Source organism: Hemicordylus capensis, chromosome 4, assembly GCF_027244095.1.
Source record: "Hemicordylus capensis ecotype Gifberg chromosome 4, rHemCap1.1.pri, whole genome shotgun sequence".
Lineage (NCBI taxonomy): Eukaryota > Metazoa > Chordata > Lepidosauria > Squamata > Cordylidae > Hemicordylus > Hemicordylus capensis.
The window spans coordinates 99,917,482-99,940,665 of NC_069660.1; the positions used below are offsets into that span (position 1 = coordinate 99,917,482).

Consider the following 23,184-nt stretch of genomic DNA (forward strand, 5'->3'; position numbering starts at 1 on the left):
GCAAAGTACCAAGGAAGCTACCACTCCAGTTACAGAGTGCAGAGTTTAGTTGTTGCCGCTATTTGAGTAACATGCATGGAGATCACTGTAGAGTCTAAACTAAATTGATTTATTGGTGAAGTACATTTGAGATAGGAAAGACCTATCCTCTCTATCTGCTACACTACATCATGAATAGGTGGTGGGGGGGAGAGATGTTTCCATCTTCTCTCTAGGAGGAAAGGAAGAGGAAGTACCTGAGGAGTCAAAGCAGGGGTCATAAAGCAGAGGAAAGCAGGGACAGGCAAGGAGACCCTCACTAGCTACCTCTGCTCTCAGTGCCCCTATTGGTCATTAAGATAGTTGGCTCAAAAGGTCGATACACTGGAACTCTATCTCCAAGAGGGGATACACCTCCGGGTGGTGGGAGCCTCCTTGTAGTGGGCAGTTCAGTCATTAGTGGTATAGAGAGATGGGTCTGTGACCCGCGTATAGACCACATGGAGACTTGCTTGCCTGATGCGAAGGTTGCGGACATCATGTGGCTTCGAGATAAGCTGTTAGGCAGCGCTGGGGAGGAGCCAGCTGACAGGGTGCACGTTGGCATCAATGATCTTGGGAAATGTAGTTGGGAGGTCCTGGAAGTAAAATTTAGGCTGAGAGGTAACCTATCTATCTATCTATCTATCTATCTATCTATCTATCTATCTATCAATCATATTTTTATACCACCTGATATGTACATCACTAGGCAGTGTACAAAATTTAAAACATTATTTAAAAATCAACACAGATTAAAAAACACAAAACAATAAAAACAGGAGCATAAAACAAACACAATAAAACAGTAGCATAAAACAATTATTAAAACAAATTATTAAAATTAATTCTGATTAAAAGCCTGTTAGAACAGGTGAGTCTTGAAGGACTTCCTGAAAACAAGCCAAGAAGGAGATGCTCTTATTTCAGCAGAGAGCCTATTCCAAAGCCCCGGGGCAGCCACAGAGAAAGCCTAGTCCCCAGTTGCCACCAAACAAGCCAGTGGCAACCGTAACTGGACCTCTCCAGAAGATGGTAACAAGTGGTAGGGTTCTTGACAAAGGAAGCGCTCTCTTAAATACCCTGGACCTGTTAAAGGCTTTTATAGGTAATAACCATCACTTTGTATTTCACCCAGAGACATACTGGCAGCCAGGTCATTATTTTAAAACTGGTGTTATGTGGTGCCTTCATGTTGTCCCAGAGACCAATCTGGCAGTCACATTCTGTACCAATTGTAATTTCTGGACTATATACAAAGGCATCCCCACATAGAGTGCATTACAGTAGTCAAGCCTACTGTATTGGATATTGAAGTCCAGGACCCCCAAGGTAGCATTCTCAGAAATGCTATCTGTTCCACTCACAGGGTCAATGAGATAGGCAGAGCTGAGGGGTCTCAATGCATGGATGCGATGTTGGTGTTGAGCGGAGGCATTTAGATTTGTTAGGCACTGGATACCTTTTGGGGCAAGCAAAGCCTGTACAAAAGGGACAGGCTGTGCTTGAAACAAGATGGAACCAGACTGCTGGCACTTAAAATCAAAAAGGTTGTAGAGCAGCTTTTAAAATAACACCTTGGGAATTGTCAACAGGAGCTGGGCAGTATCCGGTTCGGCAAATGCCATCCCTTAAGGTGAGAGGGTGTAAAAGATTCAGATAAAACAGAAGGGGACAGAGTAGAACCACATAAAAAGCAGACAGAAGGCTGTGCTAGCTGGTCAAAGAGACCAAAGAGCCAAAAGAAAGATAGCATACACCAAGTAAGAGATTCAGCGCACAGGATCTCATATGCCAATGCCAGAAAACTCCAAGCCAAGATGGGCGAGCTGAAGTGCTTGGTTGCTAATGAAGAAATAGATTCAGTGGGCATAACAGAAACATGGTGGAACAGTGAGAACCAGTGGGACACTGTTATGCCTGGATATAAACTCTATAGAAAGGAAAGGGAGGGGTGCCTTGGAGGTGGAGTAGCACTGCATGTTAAGGAAGGGATAGAATCTAACAAGCTAGAAAACCTAAGAAGACTGGAGTCCTCCACAGAAACCCTGTGGGTGACAATAGAAGGCCTGAAAGAAAATGTGCTGCTGGGGACATGATATCACCCTCCGGATCAAAAGGCTGACAGTGACTAGGAGTTGCAGAAGGAAACTAGGTAGGGATGTGCACAAAACCGGTTTGCCTGGTTCAGTTCAAATTTGAACCAGGTTTGAACCTGGAGGGGGAGGTTCGGTTTTGGTTTTGCTCGAACCCCCACCCAGTTTGGTTCGAATTTGAACCATTTTGAACCATTTTGAACTGTTTTGAACCTTCAAAAGTGGGTAGGGTGGTAGTTGGCATGCATGGGTACCTACCACCCAAACCCAAAAGCAATTGGACACTCGTACAATTTTTTTAATGAATTTTTGAAATTTATTTATATATTTTTCTCATAGGGTATAATGGAACTGAAACCAGCCCATTATATCCTATTGTGGAGCACCCATGGGTGCCAACAACCACCCAAACCCAAAAGCAATTGGACATGCCTACAATTTTTTATGAATATTTGAAATATTTTTAATTATTTTTCTCATAGAGTATAATGGGACCCGAACCAGCCCATCATCCCCTATCGTGGAGCACCTAGGGGCACAAAATTGGGGTGGGTGGTAGGAAACCAGAGGCAATCAGACACTCCTCCGAATATTGGTGAATTTTAAAAGTATTTTTGAATTCCTCATAGGGAATAATGAGGATTACAGCAAATGTATAGCTTCACGTCGGGGGAAAAGGTGTGGCCTAGAGCGGAGTGTGGTGGGTGGTAGTTCCCAAGGGAGGCAAGGAAGCTATCAGAATTATTTGAAAGGAATTGGGCAAAGGGCTGATTTTTAGGTGATTTTTGAAGTTTACGTGTTTTTAAGGTTTTTCGAACCATCAAACCAAACCAGTTTGAAATTGAACTGGTTCAAATTCGAACTGGTTCACACATCCCTAAAACTAGGGAGGCATCAAAGAGAGGCAGGGCAATAATAATGGGTGACTTTATTTACCTACACATAGACTGGGTAAATTCACAGTCAGATCAAAGAGGTCAAATTTCTAGACACGCTGAATGACTGTGCCCTAGAACAGTTGGTCATGGAACCAACCAGAGAGAAGGCGACCTTGGACTTAATCCTGAGTGGCACCCAGAACCTGGTGTGTGATGGCAGTGTTATGGACCCTTTAGGGAACAGTGACCATAGTGCAATCACATTCAGCATATGTGTGGGGAGAGAACTACCAAGGAAGTCTAACACAGACACATAGAATTCAGAAGAAAAAACTTCTCTAAAATGGGAGTTTGGTGAAAAGAAAACTGAAAGGGAAAATCAGGAGAGTCACTTCGCTCCAGAATGCATGGTGTTTACTTAAAACCACAATACAGACCAGTTAGAATGTACAACAAGACCAGGAGGATGCCAGTGTGGCTAACAGGTAAAGTCAAAGAAGCTATAAAGGAGAAGAAGGTTTCCTTCGGAAATTGGAAAGCCTACCCAAATGAAGAGAACATAAAGGAAAACAAACTCTGGCAAAAGAAATGCAAGATGAAAATGAGGGAGGCAAAAAGTGGGTTTGAGGAACATTTAGCTAAAAGCATCAAGAAGAATAACAAAAGCTTCTTTAAATACATCAGATGCAGGAAACCTGCCAGGGAAGCAGTTGGACCATTAGACAATAAGGGAGTAAAAGGGATTATTAAGGAATATATGGAGGCTGCAGAGAATCTAAATGAGTTCTTTGCATCTGTCTTCATGACAGAGGATACTGAGCATATACCTGTTACTGAACCAGGCTTCTCAGGGATGGAGGCTAAAGAACTGAGTCAGATAGAGGTGACAAAATGTGATGTTCTAAACCAGTGATTCTCAAACTTGGGTCCTCAGGTGTTATTGGACTTCAACTCCCATAATCCCCAACCAAAGGCCACTGAGGCTGGGGATTATGGGAGTTGAAGTCCAATAACACCTGAGGACCCAAGTTTGAGAATCACTGTTCGGTGATTAAAATCAAAAATTTAAAAAATCAAAAATGAGCAAATCACCAGGGCCAGATGGCTTCCATCCAAAAGTACTTAAAGAATTCAAATGTGAAATTGCCAACCTCCTTGCAAAAATATGTAAGATATCCCTACAATCAGGCTATGTACTGGAGGACTGGAAAGTAGCAAATGTAACTCTGATTTTCAAAAAGGGATCCAGGGGCGATCCAGGAAATTACAGGCCAGTTAGCTTAATGTCTGCTCCAGACAAATTGATCCAAAGCATTCTTAATGATAAAATTGTAAAGCACATAAAAGAACAGGCCGTGCTCAGGGAGAACCAGCATGGCTTCTACAAAGGTAAATCTTGCTTCACGAACCTTTTGGAGTTCTTTGAAAGTGTCAAGGTGTGTGGATAAAGGTGATCCGGTTGACATAGTATACCTGGACTTCCAAAAAGGTTTCGACAAAGTTCTTCATCAAAAACTCTTGAGTAAATGTAGCAGTCATGGGATAAGGGAACATGTACATGTGTGGACTGGTAACTGGTTGAAGGACAGGAAACAGAGGGTAGAAATAAATGGAGTGCTGGTTATTACCTTTCACAATGGAGGGAAGTAAGAAGTGGGGTCCCCCAAGGATCTGTACTTGGACCAGTGCTTTTTAATTTACTCATAAATGATCTAGAAGTTGGGGTAAGCAGTGAGGTGGCCAAATCTGCAGATGACACCAAGCCATTTAGGGAGTTAAGTCCAAAACAGATTGTCAGGAGCTCCAAAAGGATCTCTCCAAACTGGGTGAGTGGGCGACAAAATGGCAAATGCGGTTCAGTGTTGGCAAGGGTAAAGTGATGCACATTGAGACGAAAAACCCCAACTTCAAGTATATGCTGATGGGATCTGAGCTGTCGGTGACTGACCCAGAGAGGGATCTTGGGGTCGTGGTGGACAGCTCATTGAAAGCTTTTAGTCAATGTGCGGCAGCTGTGAAAAAGGCCAATTCTATGTTAGGGATAATTAGGAAGGGGATTGAAAATAAAACTGCTAATATTATAATGCCCTTATACAAAACTATGGTGTGGTCACACTTGGGGTACTGCATACAATTCTGGTCCGCACACATAAAGAAGGACATTGTAGAACTGGAAAAGGTGCAGAAGAGGGCAACCAAGATGATTAGGGGCCTAAAGCACCTTTCTTATGAGGCAAGGCTATAACACCTGGATCTATTTAGTTTAGAAAAAAGACGATTGCGGGGAGACATGATAGAGGTCTATAAAATCATGCATGGTGTGGAGAAAGTGGATGGAGAAAAATTCTTCTCCCTCTCACATAACACTAGAACCAGGGGTCATCCCATAAAATTGAGTGCCAAGAAATGTAGGACCAACAAACTGAAGTACTTTTTCACACAATGCATAATCAACTTGTAGAATTCTCTGCCACAAGATGTAGTGACAGCCAACAATCTGGATGGCTTTAAGAGGGGGTTGGAAGGATAACTCATGGAGGAGAGTTCTATTAATGGCTACTAGTCTAAGGGCTATAGGCCACTTCCAGGCTCAGAAGTAGGATGCCTCAGGATGCCTCAGAATACCAATTACAGGGGATTAACAGCAGGAGAGAGATCCGCTCCTGCCTATGAGCTTCCAGTGGCATCTGGTGGGCCACTATGTGAAACAGGAAGCTGGACTAGATGGACCTTGGTCTTTATCCAGCAGGGCTGTTCTTATGTAAAACACAAAACTGAATTATAAAGAATGTAAATCTGCATCCATGTAAAGCTGCATCTATTCCTTGAAGAGAGCAGTCTCAAAACAGGGGTGCACTAGCTGGTAACCTCCAGGCTTGACTTCTGCAGTGTGCTCTACAAAGGGCTGCCTTTGTATGTAGTTCGGAAACGCCAGTTAGTTCAAAATACGGCAGCTAGATTGGTCTCTGGGGCAAACTGGAGAGACCATATTATTCCTATACTTAAACAGCTGTACTGGCTGTATTTTCCGGGCAAAATTCAAAGTGCTGGTTATTAGCTTTAAAGCTTAGCCTAAAGCTGAATGACTTAGATCCGGGTTACCTGAGAGAATGCCTTCTTCTGTAGGATCCCCACTGCATGTTGAAGTCATCTGGGTGCTTTCCAGTCTAGCTGATCAACAGCAGCAAATTGCCTCCATTCAGGCAAGTCACCTGAACAGCAGGGGGAGTAGTTTTGCAGCCACTAACAACCCCAAATAACAGCAACTTCCTTACACCGGATATACACATCCTATCTCTATATTGCAGCAATTAAATTTGAGACAAGGCATTGGTAATGCGAATGACACCCTGCTATCCACGTAGGGACTGCAGTGTCACAATGCAGGAAGAGTGGAAGCTGTTTTAAACTGTTTCAGTTGTTCAGATTTTATGGTTTGTTTGATTTTTGAAAGATTATATTTTGTTTTAGTTTGTAAACTACCCACAGCCATTGGACTGGACAATGCAGAAATGTAATAAATAATAACAATAAATCAAGTAAGCTGAAATTATTCTGCTCAGAGAGTTTGCATATGCTGGTTACAAAATGTTACACTTTCAACCCAAAATTCTAGTCTTTTTTACAAAACAGCTTTCATTAAAAAACCCAACAAACTTCTGTGGATCCAAGGGGTGTGTGCATGCATGTAATCTGGTTTTGTATTAGAATTCTGTTTTTGTTAATCTAAAACTACCATGAAGACTAAATACAATTGACAATACATTTTCTTCTTAGAACAATACTAAGTGCAATATGTTTTCTTCATAGAACATGGTTCTGTGCTTTCAGCTTGTATGTAGCTAAAATTAGTGTGCAATCTCCATGTAGTTCAACAGGAGTGATATCTGGGGACATATTCTGCTGTGTGTTCAAATCTAGAAAGCTCTGACTGGCTGCAGCTCCTCCCCAGGCAGTGTGGTTACAGCCTGGACATGCAGGGAAGAACATCTGTGCAACTGTCACATGTGATCTACATAGCGGTTACATTCTTAACAAGAAGTACTTCCCATGTAAAAATGTGGCAATGCTAGAAGTATTTCTAGGTCTTACTTTCATTGTCCTTCTGTTCTCTGATGTTAATTCGGGTGAAATCCGGAAATGTAGTTAAAGCCAGAGAGCATAGATTCTACTATGACACTTTAATTGTTTAAACCATTTATCTTATTACTTGTTTCTTGATTTCTTGAGTGAGTGAGTGAGAGAGAGAGAGAGATCTTTGCTGGCAGGACAAAGATATCCGGTAAAAGTTTGGCAGGCTCTACCGCTTTTACTACAATCTTTAAAGTGCAGGTTGGCGAGCATTCCTGGTATTCAGCAGATTGGTTTTGCAGGGTTGTTGAGTACAATGCGGCAAGAATCGGAGATGAGGTGGGGAGAAGGTGCAAAGGGCAGAGTAGCGGGAGAACACGATTTGATGGTAGAGTTTGCAGCCAACTTGCAGCTTCCTCCTGCTCGACCCATTGCAGAAAGAGAAGGGGAGAATCCCAGCCAGTCATGGCTCACGGTCAATTGACCAATCAGAAAAAGCATTACAAGTGTGCTACTGCCAAGAGTCGAAAACGAGTGACGTCCCCTCCCCCCTCTCTCTCGGCAAAACAACTGCTGCGGCTGTAAGGAGCCCGGAAATTGCCTTGTCAGGAAAACTCTGGTTTCTGCAAAGTGTGCTGCTAGCTGATTGTCCAGTGCTAGCTAAGGTCATATTTCACTTCTGGGCAAGTAAGTGGCCTCTGCTTTCCAACCCAAATAATAATTAGCTTTGTACCAGAGCGTCCTGTCTCAGGAAACCCTCGTGCTGCTGTTTCTTTCCTTTTCTTATAGGAAATTAATCGCGCCAGGCTTTTGCTGTAGCTCTTCTCTTCCCCCGCCCCCGATGAGCATTGATTGGCTGACTGGCTCTCCGTGGATAATGGGTTGGGAAAGAGAATTTAAGATCTTTCTTAATTCGGAGCTGCTGTGTAAATGTTAGGGGTGCTTGTATTGTTGTTGTTGTTGCTGCTGCTGTGTGTGTGCGTGCCGTGCCCGCCCCTAGTACACGGTGGAAGAAGACACGAAAGGAAAAGCTACTTCTCCCCCCGCCCCGCCTGCAGAGTTGTGAGTTTATAATCACATTTTAGGAACAACACAGTAGTGTGCAGCAGCTCCCAACCTTGGGTCCCTGTTGTGGGTGAGGATGATGGGAGTTGTAGTCTGGGGATCCAGACTGGTGAAGAGCTGGTCTTGTGGTAGCAAGCATGACTTGTCCCCTTAGCTAAGCAGGGTCTGCCCTGGTTGCATATGAAAGGGAGATTTGATGTGTGATTACTGTAAGACTCAGGGGATGGAGCTGCTCTAGGAAAAGCAGAAGGTTTCAAGTTCCTCCCTGGCTTCTCCAAAATAGGGCTGAGAGAGATTCCTGCCTGCAACTTTGGAGAAGCCACTGCCAGTCTGTGAAGACAATACTGGGCTAGAAGATAGACCAATAGTATATGGCAGCATTCTATGTTCTTATCTGGGGAGATCCAAGGTTGGGAATGCACTGGCACAGTGTTAGGCTCAGGACTGCTTGTCTTGGAATGAGAGAAGAGTGAGTCAACAGCCTCTGATCTAGCCGTCAGCTTCTTATTCCCCCCTGAAAAGGTAACTGAATCAGAGGCTGAAGTGAGTCACAAAGTTGTCATTTTGGAGCGTCTCAGACTTCTGATATGGAGATAGGCTAATATACACTGATCTTGTTGGCATGTCCCAGCTTCCCAAATCTGGGTGGCCTAATTTGCATATTATGCAAATTATGTGGCAACTAATTAGCATCTTATTTATTTATTTATTTATTTATTTGACAGATGTGTATACTTTCCCCTCCTTCTCTGCCCTCCCATGTGATTGGATCCAGAGTAAAATCCAGGCAGCGCATTTGAAATCCATGTAAATCTGGGTGGAATTTAGCAGCTGGGTGGAGGAGCCAAAATCCGGGGGCTACCCTAAATTCTGTGGGACATGGCAATCCTATACACAGAGGACCCAAGTGTTGGGGAGCAAGGAGGGATGGCCTTTTGGCACTTGGGGCTCCTGGCATGAGCCAGGCTGTAGACCATGCTGGAGGGTGTTTAAGTGAATGCAGATCTCGATATCAGTACAGTGTGTGGTGTCTAGATCTTGTCAGATTTGCTTGAGCCAAAGACAAACAATGCTAACCATCAGTTCTGGAAGGTAGGGATGTGCACAAACCTGTTCGGCATTCTATTCTTAGAACACCAAACAGGTTTGGAACCAGTTTGAGGGCGGGGGTAGCTTTAAGGATGGGGGAGGGTGCACTTACATCCCCCCCCCCGCCATGCTTCCCTCTCTGGTGCTCTGTGGATAAATAGTCTGTTTGGGGTGGCAGTGTACCTCCTTGCCACCCTGTTGTTTCCCTGACCAGAAGTGTCATGTGTGTGTGCGCACGCCCGTGATGTGCGCACGCCCGTGATGTGCGCACGCCCGTGATGTGCGCACGCCCGTGATGTGCGCACGCCCGTGATGTGCGCACGCCCGTGATGTGCGCACGCCCGTGATGTGCGCACGCCCGTGATGTGCGCACGCCCGTGATGTGCGCACGCCCGTGATGTGCGCACGCCCGTGATGTGCGCACGCCCGTGATGTGCGCACGCCCGTGATGTGCGCAAGTGTGCATGGCACTTCCAGTCAGGGAAACAATGGGGCGGCAAGGAGGTACGCTGCCACCCCGACAGACTATTTATCCACAGAGCGCCGTGGGGGAAGTGCAGCAGAGTGGGGGCATAAGTGCATCCTCCCCCATCCTTAAAGCCACCCCCACCCCACCATTGGCTTGAAAGGAGCTGGTTCTGTGCACATCCCTACTGGAAGGGTAAGTCACTGAGCTAGGCCCTTTTCTGGAAGTAAGTGAGCATTTGTATAGGAAACTGTAGGCCTTGTAATCTGAAGTCTTCTTTAGGTCATGAGCAGTATACACAGTTAAAATGCTAGAAACGTGTGCCCCCCCATGCCAGCATGTTCCATGGTCCCACCTGCCAGCTAGCCATGTGTATAGCATCTCTCTCTGTAGATAACAGCCTATATCCACAGCAGTAATTCACTTTTGCGTAATGCTGTTGCACTTGCACATGGACCTTGAGCAATGGCATTACACAGAGAAAGAAATTCTTGTGCTAGTTGTTGACATTTTGCACAATGCATTGTGCTGCTTTGTATGTGTCCTGCAGATATGCTGTATTGTTGAGCAATGCAGCTTTGCACAGGTCCACAAACTTCAATGTGCACAACTTCTCTTGTAGCACTCAAGATTCTGTTCATTTACACAGCGGCATCCTCCTTCTCCTGAAGGGGCTCTTTCCTCCCTCACGACCTGTCTTTTTGCAGAACCCTGCCTGCTATCCTTTTATATCCAGAACGTCTTCCGACCAGTAACAGCTACATTCCAACTGACCTTAACCATCACAGGCCCCTCCTCCTTATCTGCATAGGGAATCCCCACTGCCCAATCACCATGGTGCTTCTGCTCTCACAGTCTCCTTCTCCTTATCTGCATATGGAATCCCCACTGCCCAATCAGGTGTTTCTGCTTGCAAATTCAGCCAATCGCCTCCTTCCCACCACGTCTCCATGCATGGCTCATCTTGGAGAACAGCCAATCGCCTCCATCCTACCACGTCGCCACGCATGGCCCGTCTTGGAGAAATAATAATATAGAAACTTAAAACAATGTAACGATTTAAAAATCATCCACAAATAAAAACCTTAAAATTTTAAAGAACTGAAAAAGCTTGGGTGAAGAGGTGGGTTTTCAAATGCTTTCTAAAAATTGCCAGAGATGGGGAGGATCGTATCTCAGTAGGGAGTGCATTTCACAGTCTCGGGGCAGCAACCAAGAAAGCCCATCCCCATGTGGCCACCAGCCAAGCTGGCAGCAACTGGAGATGGATCTCTCCGGACGACCTCAGTTGCGGTGGGGCTCATAATGAAGAAGACGTTCTCTTAGATACCCAGGGCCTAAGCCATTTAGGGCTTTTTTAAAAACCAGCACTTTGTATTTTGCCCAGAAACCTACTGGCAGCCAGTGTAACTCTTATCAACAAAGGAGTGATGTGGTCTCTCCCCGAGACCAACCTGGCTGTTGCATTCTGTACCAACTGAAGCTTCCAGACTACGTACAAAGGCAGCCCCACATAGAGCGCATTGCAGAAGTCAAGACTGGAGGTTACCAACATACGTACCACTGTTTTGAGGTTGTTCATCTCAAGAAATAGACGCAGCTGGCGTATCAGCCGAAGCTGATAGAAAGCACCTCTGGCCACCACCTCAACCTGAGATACCAGGGAGAGGTGTGGATCCAGAAGTACTCCCAGACTGCGAACCTGTTCCTTTTGGGGAAGTGTGACCCTATCTAGAACAGGTAGATCAAAATCATCTCTAGAGTTCTCACCCTGCACAACAAGTACCTCCGTCTTATCTGGATTCAGCTTCAGTTTATTCTCCCTCATCCAGCCCATTACTGCTTCAAGACAAGCATTTAGGGAAGTTATGCCATCTCCTGAAGAAGTTGACATAGAGAAGTAGATCTGGGTATCATCAGCATACTGGTAACACCCAGCTCCAAATCCCCTGATGATCTCTCCCAGCGGTTTCATGTAGAAGTTAAAGAGCATTGAAGAAAGTGCGGAGCCTTGGGGGACTACATACTTAAGCTCAGATTTCGAGCAGCAACAATCTCCAGTCGACACCATCTGGAATCTGTCCGAGAGCAAATTTGTCCTTTGCTCACTATTTCCCTCATCTCAGTAAAAAGTAAAGTGTGCCATCAAGTTGATTTCGACTCCTGGCGCCCACAGAGCCCTATGGTTTCCTTTGGTAGACTACAGGAGGGGTTTACCATTGTCTCCTCCCACACAGTATGAGATGATGCCTTTCCGCATCTTCTTATATCACTGCTGACCGATATATTACCAGTGGGGTTTTGAACCAGCAATCTTCTGCTTGTTAGGCGTTTTCCTGCTGTGCCGCTTAAGTTGACAACCTCACCTAAGTACACTCATGTAATTAATATGCATACATGCCACACTGCCATATCTGGCTACAAACACAAAGCATGGGGAGAGAAAAGTAGCTTCTAAAAAGGGACCCAAAGAAGCTAAAGGACTTCAATCAGTCCTCCATTTTTTCCGGCAGAAATGTCTTGTATGGGGAAGAGGAAACCTTTGTTAGAGGTTTGAACGGGGCCCAGAGAAATGATCCTTGGTCACTGAGTGTTTAAACTCCTTAATGCTTCATCTGAGGCACAGTACAAAGGATTGTCACTTCAAACATTATAAAATTCCTAAACAGAAATGCCTTCTGTGAGGCATGACATAAAGCAGTGATTTGTCTCAACTTTCCTCTCTCTCTCTCTCTCTCTCTCTCTGTGTATACACACACACACACACACCACACACAGACACACACACACACACCAAGTAAGGCAATACAGTACTTGTGCAGCCAGTGATCATGCACAATGATATGTAATCTGTTTGTTTCTGGAAAGTTCATCACTTTGTCCCCGTTTGTTGAAAATCTGTTTAAAGATGTGTTAAAACCTTTTCACAGTGCAATCCTGTGCTTATTTACTTGGAAGTAAATTGCACTTTGTTGACTGGAGCTTACTTTAAGATGTGTACAAAGGACTTCAGCTTTAGTGTGTTTATCTGATAATAACTTCACAAGTGTTCAAAGGGTTCTAGCAGTTGCTAAAGGGGAAGAGAAGGCTTTGATAGACTTTCATAGGCTAGGCTTGAGAATAACCAGTTGTCTGATGGTCCATGATGAGTAATGAGGAGCTGTGAGAGTGAAGTTTTGTCATCTGGAAGATAACTGCTTCTTTCTTTGCTTAGGCCATTGATCATTGCACTCTGCAAATTCCTAACAGGCCTAGGACCTTGCCTAGGTGAGCAAATAAAAATTTATGTAGACTAGTAACTTTTGTGGTTGTGTTTGCAGTATTGCACATACAAGGTATAATTAATAGCAACAATTATTTGCTATTAATAAAATTTCCATTGCACCATAGCAGTGTTGCAAACTGCTGTTAACTAGGTTTGGCAGAGTTGTTAGGAACTTCGGAAGCTGCCATCTACTGAGTCAGACCATTGGTCTATCTAGCTCAGTATTGTCTTCACAGACTGGCAGTGTCTTCTCCAAGGCTGCAGGCAGGAATCTCCCTCAGCCCTATCTTGGAGAAGCCAGGGAGGGAACTTGAAACTTTCTGCTCTTCCCAGAAAGAGAATCCCCTAAGGATCCCCTAAAATATATCTCACAGTGCTCACACTTCTAGTTTTCCATTAATATGCAACCAGGTTGGACCTTGCTTAGCGAAGGGGACAAGTCATGCATGCTACCACAAGACCAGCTCTCTTCTATTCCTCCTGTTATTCCAGTGCTGCAGCTAGGCATTCCAGTGCAGACACCTAGTGAGTGACTCATACTTATTTAGGTGACATAATGGGAAGGTGATAGGTATGTAGAGAAGTTGCATGTCTTGAGTGTTTTTCAGTCTGGGTTATACTCCCCACCCCACCCCAAGTGTAAATTGGTCTGATGTGAGAATCCCTGTTTATTTTTAAGTAGATGTGACAGGAACTTTCAGAAGGATCTGTTAGAATTGCAGATTTTTCAACAATCTAAATAAATGTTTAATTTCAAAATGACAAATTACTTGGAGCTGCCCTCCTTTACAATTACTATGCAAGGATGAACATGTACCGGGCATTACATTTTAGAAACTGATTACTGAAATATCTCGCCTCCAGGTTGAAAATGTCTGCTAAAATGTGCTTTACACCATGTCTTTAAAAATTGATTTAATTGTTGAATTTACGATTGGCTTAGGTTTTCTAGTATCTGCCACAAACAATTATAGACACTTGGCTTAGGTGTTAGTTCAATAGTAAGGGTTTGCTTGGAAACACAGTGGACTGAAGCCAATATGCAAATATTGTCTTGTCACTTTAGAATCGTATACAAGTGGCTTGTAGATGTACTAATGCAACTGAACGTAAGTGACCCAGTGAAGCTCTCTTGTGACATTAGTGAGTGTACCCATGGGTGCAGATAGAGGAAAAGATTGAGGAGCAGCTCTTCGCTTAATTTTGTTATGTGGAGGGAGGAAACACATTGGGGAAGGAAGATCTGTAAGATGCGGGTGCGGAACGCAAATGCTTAGAGGGGGATCTGCACCCCTGAGTGTGTCTACTGAAATCTTTAATTCATGTTGTATTTTCTGTGTCATATCTATCAGCCATGGAATACTAAAAAGAGGGGTGATGCAGGACATGTAGTCAAATTGATGGAAATGCCACCCAAATTCCTGTTGCCCTTGCATGCTCTTTCTTTTAATAATTTATTTTGAGTCAGTTTACATTAAACAATACAGGAAAATGAACATAATAAAATCAACATAAATGAGCATTGGGAGAAGTTCAGCATCTGTGAGGCCTGCTTTGGAAACTCTGCTGAAACTTGCAAGTCTGTAAAGTTGTCTGTCTGGACAAGGACATGTTTTAGAAAACTAAACCTTTTATTTATTTTTTATTCTTTCCCAATACCTCACATCCTGTGAACCCTAATAAAGTCATCTTTATAATGTAAGATCATATCTCTAACCAGCATCCTAACAGTGCACACGTGCAGCCAAAAAAAAAGCACATATACAGTGAGGGAAATAAGTATTTGATCCCCTGCTGATTTTGTCCGTTTGCCCTCTGACACAGAAATGACCAGGCTATAATTGGAATGGTAGGTTTATTGTAGCTGTGAGAGACAGAATAACAACAAACAAACCCTCAAAAGCCCAGTGCCCAAAAGTCAGCTACAATAAACCTACCATTCCAATTATAGCCTGGTCATTTCTGTGTCAGAGAACAAACGGACAAAATCAGCAGGGAATCAAATACTTATTTCCCTCAGTGTACAGTGCTAACAACATCGCTTCTGAAGCGTGGGTGCTTGTGTGGGGTTGGTGGGGTTTTTACCTGATTCCTCCTGGAAGTGCTCTTTGCAACTTGGAAATAGGTCCCTGAAGCTATGCAGCCCTCGGGGACCTATTTCTTGGTCTCACACAGCACTTCTGGGGGAAAGGAGATCAGTGAAAAACACCCTCTTGTGTGAGCATCCACGCTTCAGAAGTAAGGCCACTAGTGCTGTGCATGTGCAGCCAGAAATATAAAAAAGCACATTTACCTGGTTAGAATGTTGGCCACCATGTCTACATTCCAAAAGCATTTTTTAGAAACTTCTCAAAAATGAGGGGACTGGTAAAAAGGAAGCTGAAAGGGGAAGTCAGGAGGGTCAAATCACTTCAGAAAGCATGGAACTTATTTAAAACCACAATACTAGAAGCTCAGTTGGAATGTATACCAAGAAGGAGAAAAGTTACCACCAAGTTCAGGAGGATGGCAGCATGGCTAACAAGTAGAGTCGGGGAAGCTATAAAAGGGATAGATAGATCTTTATTACATTACTTGACCAGAAATAGTTCACAATTACAGTTCATAGCAAGCATACAGGCAGTACAGTCAAATTATCAAATGCAGAGGTGCACCTAGGTTATTTTGGAGCCTGGACCTAAAGGCCTTTGGAGGTTCCCCCACTGTAAGTTAAGCATCATTGTTTAACATATAGGTCCTTGAAGGCACAAACCACACCACCCAGGACAGACTAAAGAGGATTTGAGGGGCCCCAGGGGTGTGGAGGCCCTTCTATTCCTTCTAATTCCAGCTCATTGGGATCCCGGGCTGAGGATAGCATTTTTGAAATAAATAATCGATTTCTTCTTAAGGATGGACTTTGGGCTAATATCAGGAAGCTAATCTCTCTTGAGAATATTCTAGCAGAAAATCACAAGCACAGAAAGAAGGTGCCTGAGGAGGCTAATGGGAGACCTGTATTGTTAGAGACGACCTCTGCTGCTCCCCCTAATCAATTGAATAACTTGCCTACTTTAGATCTCCAGCATCTTAGGCAGACTAAAATCTCCAATTTCTTTTTTCCCTCCACAAATATAAGTGGAGCCCTAGAAAAGTTGGCGGAACCTTCTGTGCAGAAGTGACATCATCTGCTAGGTTCTCCGAGGCGGGGATTTTATAAGTCGAGCAGTGATTCTGCCTTATTTGCTGGTGGAGAGTTCAATCTTGCACCAACGTATCCCCCATTGGCTACACCTAGGCCAGGAAGCGGCTCTAGATTCCCACCCATAGAGACTCCACCTGACTTACATCTCCGTGCTGAACTGGAGGAACACAATGCAAACTGTAGGCAATCTGACTGGAAAATTCTTAGCTGGAATATAGCTGGGTGGCTTGGGAAAAGGTCTGATGTGGAGTTTATCACCTTCTTGCAACAATGGGACATTTTAATGTTTCAAGAGACTTGGTCCAAAGAGGATTTGGTTATTAGTGGCTATACTGTTCATGTATTAAAAGCCCATTCAGATAATAACAAGGGAAGGTCCAAGGCGGGTTTGGCATGTTGTGTTTCGCTAGCCCTCAATGTCGAATCCATTCGTTTGCCTGATCTTCCTCCATATGCTATGACTATTCTCCTTAAAGGTCTAAGCGGGGATATTTTGCTGTTTAATGTATATATCCCTCCTGGTCTAGCCTCCAGTTTGTCCAATAATATTTGGCAACAATTAGATCTATATATATTAGAAGCAACTCTAAAGTACCCGCATGCTGCGGTTGCCCTTATGGGTGATTTTAATTCTAGATGCAGTGCAGATGACAGTGCTCTAATGGCTTCTCATTTATGGAACTGGGGGGATTGCATTGAGGGATTTTCTGCTCCAATCTGGCAATCAAAAGATCAAGTTATCAATAGGTCTGGAGTTCAACTGACCCACTTGGCTAGAATGTTTGAGCGGGTATTATTAAATGGTACTATTTCGTCGGATATTCCAGGCGAATACACATTCATTTCTTCGCGGGGGAGTAGTGTAGTCGACTACACTTTGGTTTCTCGCTTCCTGCTCCCCCAGGATACATCTTTTGAGGTGGGTGAGCAAATATTTAGTGACCAACTCCCGATGCTCACTTGTCTTGAATTACCTCGGGTGAGGGGGGATACCCCTTTCCCTTGTCTGTATGAGCAAAGATCAGCTAAGCTGGGCTGTAAAATCAAGTGGTCAAAGAAAGTTGAAAATGAGCTGAATACCTTATATGATTCCCCTGAGGGAAGTAATTTGTATAACTTAATTGTACTAGATCAACCGGGTCCACAAGCAATTATTGCATATGAGGACCTAGAAGGTATGTTGACTCAAAAGATTTCGCCCTCTAGCTACCCACACCCTTCTTGTGTGCATAATGGGAAACGACCTAATAACTGGTATGACCCGCATTGCAGGAGGCTGCGTGATCAGTTGAAAGGCATATATAGAGATTATAGATCGAACTCAGATCACAATCTTCCACCAACATATTTTTTTGATAAAGAAGGCCTACAAAAGGAGCCTTAGATCTGCCAAGACTCAGGCATTAAAAAATACCTGGGGTAAGTTAATATTGGCTACAAACCAAAAAGACAGTTGTGCTTTTTGGAAAATTGTTTCGGTGACAAATCATTCCAATATGTTGTGCAGGATTCCAGCTAAAACATGGGAATCCCACTTTTATGCTCTTTATAATGATGCTCAACCCTCGCAGCTTTCTGCGCCACCTCCATTTGAGGTGTTACCCTTATGGCCTCTGGTTGGATCAGATGAAATAGTAGATTTTCTTAGCCGTCTCAAAACTGGTAAAGCCCCTGGTCCTGACGCTATTCTTCCTGAGGTTTTGCTAGCCAATGTGGAATGGTGGGCCCCCGTCTTAGCTAATCTGTTTACTTCAATAAACAGTACTGGTATCTTCCCTGCTAAGTGGAGAATAGCAATAGTGGTTCCGATCTTTAAATAGGGTTCTCACCTTGACCCGTTTAACTACAGACCCATTAGCCTGCTCTTGGTAGTGGGCAAAGTATATGCCCTCTACCTGTTATCCAAACTTGAAACATGGATTTCTGACCAGCAGATCCTAGGGATCGAACAGGCAGGCTTCAGAGCTGGTCGTTCCACACCTGACCACTGCATGATTTTGAACCATCTTGCATGTAAATATTCTAGTGCTCCCAAGGGTAGACTTTTTGCAGCTTTCATGGATTTAAAAGCTGCTTTTGACCTTATTTCTAGGGAATTATTATGGTCTAAGCTTGGGAAGTCCTCGATGGACAAAAGACTGTTGTTTTTGATTATGCAGCTTCATGTCGATTCCTCTATCCGAGTCAGATATGCTCCTAATGGGGCATTAACTGATCCAATTTCCGTCACTCGCGGGGTCAGGCAGGGTTGTGTTCTGGCCCCTACCTTGTTTAATCTTTTTATCAATGATTTAGCGCATTGCCTAGAAAAGATAGATTCACATGCCCCAAAATTGGCTGACATTCGTGTGCCAGTGCTGCTGTACGCGGATGATGCGGTGCTATTGTCCCAGACTCGACTCGGTCTGCTTAGATTGCTGACAGCTTTTGCCCAATACTGTAATGATAACAATTTATCTATTAACTTTGAGAAATCTAAGGTCCTGGTCTTTACTAAAGCTAGGAAACTTTACAAGTGGGCGATAAATAAGGAAAATATCGAGCAGGTTTACAAATTTAAATATCTTGGTATACATTTCCAACATAATCTAAACTGGAAATCCCAAAGATTGTATTCTATCTCTATTGCCCGTAAAACCCTTAATGCTTTTTTGCGATTTTACTATTCTAAAGGAGGCCAGTATGTGCCTATGGCCCTCCAAGTTTTCCGAGCAAAGATTGTAGCCCAATTACTCTATGGTGTCCCACTTTGGATCCAGGGAGTAACACCAGAGATGGAAACGGTTCAGTCACTATTTCTTAGGGGTACCCAGGTGTGTTTCCTACTCTGCATTATGTTTGGAATCTGGACTTTTTACTATTCTCTCTAAAGCATGGGAACTTACTTTTACCAGATGGATCAAACTCTGCTTCAGGAGCCCTCCTATTCAGGAGCCCTCCTATTCAGGAGCCCTCCTATTCAGGAGCCCTCCTATTTTCTGTATCTATGGAGAGACTCCTTTCCCAGTCCTTCGCTGTCATGTGTTAACAACAAAATAATGCAAATGGGTTTATTTCCCTCTGAAATCCTACTCATGGGAAATGAGAAGGCGAAGGTTACACTCATACAACACCTTCATGACATTGAGCACCAGTATTTAGTTTCTAGGGGAAATAGGATCTGTTCCCCCTTATTTTTTGGTATCATGCCCCCTTTGGGAAATAGTGGTGCTAAATATTTAACTCTCCTACACTTCCCAAAGTTTAGGATAGCTTTTACTAGGGCTCGCATGAATGTTTTGCCTTCAGCCCTTCTGGAAAAAAGATTTAACAAGGGATTGTCAGATTATGGCCTATGCCCCTGTGGTGCAGGCCTCCCTGAAACAGTTCTGCACGTGCTGCTTTATTGTTCCCACTCTTTATTTTATTATTATTATTATTATTATTATTATTATTTAAATTTATTTAATATATTTTTATACTGCCCAAAACCTATGTCTCTGGGTGGTTTACAAGCAAATAAAAACAAAGGTAAAACATTAGTTAAAAACACAAAAAACCAAGAAATTTAAAACACAATTTAAATTTTTAAAAAACAATATTCTAAAAACAACATTAAAACAATTAAAACAATATCAGCCTGAGTGAACAGATGTGTCTTTAAAGACTTTTTAAAAATTGTCAGAGATGGGGAAATTCTTATTTCACTAGGGAGCTCATCCCAAAGCCTCGGGGCAGCAACGGAGAAGGCCCTTCCCTGAGTAGCTGCCAGATGAGCCAGTAGCAAATGCAGATGGACCTCTCCTGATGATCTCAATGGGCGGTGGGGTTCATGACAAAGAAGACGTTCTCTTAAATACCCAGGGCCCAAGCTGTTTACGGCTTTATAGGTTATGACTAGCACCTTGTATTTTGCCCGGAAACGTATTGGCAGCTTGTGTAACTCCTTCAATATGGGAGTAATATGGTCTCTCTTAGATGACCCAGAGACGAGCTTGGCTGCTGCATTCTGCACCGACTGTAGTTTCCAGACTACGTACAAGGGCAGCCCTACATAGAGTGCATTGCAGTAATCCAGTCTGGAGATTACCAGCAGATGTACCACTGTTTTGAGGTAATCTGTCTCAAGAAACGGGCGCAGCTGGTGTATCAGCCGAAGCTTATAGAAGTGACCTCTGGCCACGCCTCAACCTGGGACACTAGGGAGAGGCTTGGATCCAGAAGCACCCCTAGACTGCGTATCTGTTCCTTCTGGGGAAGTGTGACCCCATCCAGAATGGGCAGATCAAGATTTTCTCTCAAGTTTCAACCTTGCACAATAAGTACCTCCGTCTTATCTGGATTCAGTCTCAGTTTGTTATCCCTCATCCAGCCCATTACCGCCTCCAGACAGGCATTTAGGGAGGTTATGCCCTCTCCCGATGATGCTGACATGAAGAAATAGATTTGGGTGTCATCAGCATACTGATAGCACCCAGCACCAAATCTCCTGATGATCTCTCCCAGCGGTTTCATGTCGATGTTAAATAACATCGGAGACCGTACGGAGCCCTGAGGGATGCCATACAAAAGTGGAGATTTTGAAGAACAACAGTCTCCAAGGGACACCATCTGGAACCTGCCTGAGGGGTAGGAACGGAACCACTGCAGAGCAGTGCCTCCCACCCCCAACCCCCTCAGACGTTCCAGAAGGATACTGTGGTCGACAGTATTGAAAGCCGCTGAGAGGTCCAAAAGGACCAACAGATTCACACTTCCTCTGTCTATTCCCAATTGGAAATCATCCATCAGGCTGACCAAGGCAGTCTCCACCCCATAGCCAGTTCGGATGCCAGTTTGAAATGCGTCTAGATAATCTGTTTCCTCCAAGACTGTCTGGAGTCTGAAATTAATTAGATTTATGTACTGCCAGACTCCAAAGGCTCTAGGACAGTGGTTCATTTCAATAAAGAACAGTTCACCTAATAAGGCAAACATCTTTGCCTAACCGATTGAGGGAGCCTTAACTATTACTTGACAGACTTTATGCACAATTGCGCAGAATTTAGCAACACAAAAAGTAACACAAACACTCTTTGATGGCAAAAAGATATGTTACATAAAATTCTAAGTATCTTCCCGGTAAACCTGTTAAAATGGGCAAAATCAGCTTACTGCGTAGTTTGCTATAGAAAACACAGAGAAGTCTTCCACTTCTCCTAAATCACAAGGCACCTACACTAAAAGAATAGTAAAACAGCGTTTGACAGATATTGAATTGCAAAATAACCGGGCCTCCTTAACAGAATTCTACAAACAAGTAAGAACTAGATGGGATCTTTCACCAGCAAACTATTTATCCCATATTACACTCAGCAAATTCCGGTGGGCATTTACAAGGGCAAGAACTAATTCTTTTCCCTCTGCATTACTAGCCGGGAGATACAATGGTGTTCCCCTGGAAGAACGCTTCTGTAGACGCGGCAGTGGGGAAATAGAATCCATTGAGCATATTCTATTATCCTGTAAAATACATAGGCAATCGAGGGAGCACTTAATTTTACCTCTGGTTTGTAAACAGCCGGACCAATCTGCTGAACAACTTGTTAAATTTTTACTCTCTGATGAGGATGTTTTAAATTTTAACTCCGTAGCCAGATTTTGTTACATTGCTCTTAAGATGTATAATGAGAACCTATAGAGTTTTTATAAATTTGTTTTGCCTTTTGCATCTATGGATTGTTTGGTCTAGGATCGTAAATAAAACTTGACTTGACTTGACTTGATTGATTAAGTGGTGTCAAGTCAGTGTCAACTCTTAGCGACCACATAGATAGATTCTCTCCAGGATGATCAATCTTCAACTTGGACTTTAAGGACTCCCGGGTTACACCCCTGTGGGTATTAGAAGCCCAGCAGAGAGGGAAAGGGACAGTTTGTCCCCAACCAGTTCTGCCTGGAGTGAGAGAACAGGTGGGTTCTGGGGTTCCTTCTGCTGTTGCCTGCCTGCTTCTGCTTCCCCTGTGGGGCTGCAGCCTCAGGGTAACATCTGTGGGAAGTGTGGGCAGGATTGGGAACAGTCCCTGAGAGAGACAGCTGTTCCTCGGGTCACCTGCTCAGTTTTGGGCTTTATAGGAAGGCTCCCTGTGACTTCACGGTGCTAGAAGCCCAGCAGAGAGGGAAAGGGAGAGTCCATCTACTTCCCACCCAGTGCTGCCTGGAGTGAGAGACCAGGTGGGTGCTGGGGTTCCTTCTGCTGTTGCCTGCCTGCTTCTGTTTCCCTTGTGGGGCTGCAGCCTCAGGGTAACATCTGTGGGAAGTGTGGGCAAGATTGCGACCAGCCCCTGAGTGACTCAGCTGTTCCTCGGGCCACCTGCTCAGCCTTGGGCTTTATAGAAAGGCTCCTTGTGGTGGCGGGCATGCCACCAAAAGGGGTTGCTCCTTTGAGAGAGCCACTTTGAGGGAAAACAAGGGCGAGGGCTAGAGGGCTTCTGTTTAATTAGTTTTAAGCTGTTTTAGACTTGGGCTGAAGTTATTGTAATGTGTTTGGTTTCGTCTGGAGATGGGGGGACAGGGAGCGCCTTTTGTTGAGTATGGGGCAGCTATCACGGTGGTGGTGGGAATAGAAGAAGTAACGTTGGCAGGTCAGCAGGCCGTGCAGGGGAAGGGTAGTCAGAAATTTAATAGCTGTCTCCCCTTCTGGCTGTCCTGTCAGCTCTTTGACTTCGGGGAGTACTGCCAACAACCCACATAGCCTTTCCCTGCTCCTCTGTAATGCCACATTGGTCCAAAATAAATCTGAACTCATCCATGATTTGATCGTGGATGAAGGAGCCAACCTGGTATGTATCACTGAGACTTGGTTGGGAGGGTAGTGGTCCAGTTTGGTCCCAGCTTCTCCCTCCAGGATACTCTATAGAGGAGCAGGTGAGGGGACATGGGCGGGGAGGTGGAGTGGCTGTGGTCTATAAGGATAACAGCTCCCTTACCAGGTTCCCTGTTAGGGTATTGGTCCATATTGAATGTGTGTACTTGAGTTTGGGGACCAGGGTTAGATTGGGGCTTCTGTTGGTGTACCGATCACCCCGCTGCCC

The 23,184-nt window shown here is 44.2% G+C and overlaps 1 protein-coding gene across 10 annotated transcripts in view; it reads left to right on the forward strand.

The window, feature by feature from the left end:
• The first annotated feature begins 7,382 nt into the window (after positions 1 to 7,382).
• FGGY (FGGY carbohydrate kinase domain containing) overlaps positions 7,383 to 23,184 on the forward strand; it is a 294,022-nt gene continuing 278,220 nt past the window's right edge. For 5 of the 10 annotated variants that reach the window (XR_008306941.1, XR_008306940.1, XR_008306943.1 and 2 more), the window contains exon 1: positions 7,383 to 7,750. The gene's annotated coding sequence lies outside the window, so the exon portion shown is untranslated. Of the gene's footprint in view, positions 7,751 to 8,025; positions 8,126 to 23,184 lie in introns of those variants that run through there. The other 5 variants (XR_008306945.1, XR_008306944.1, XM_053249280.1 and 2 more) reach the window with 3 other exon arrangements.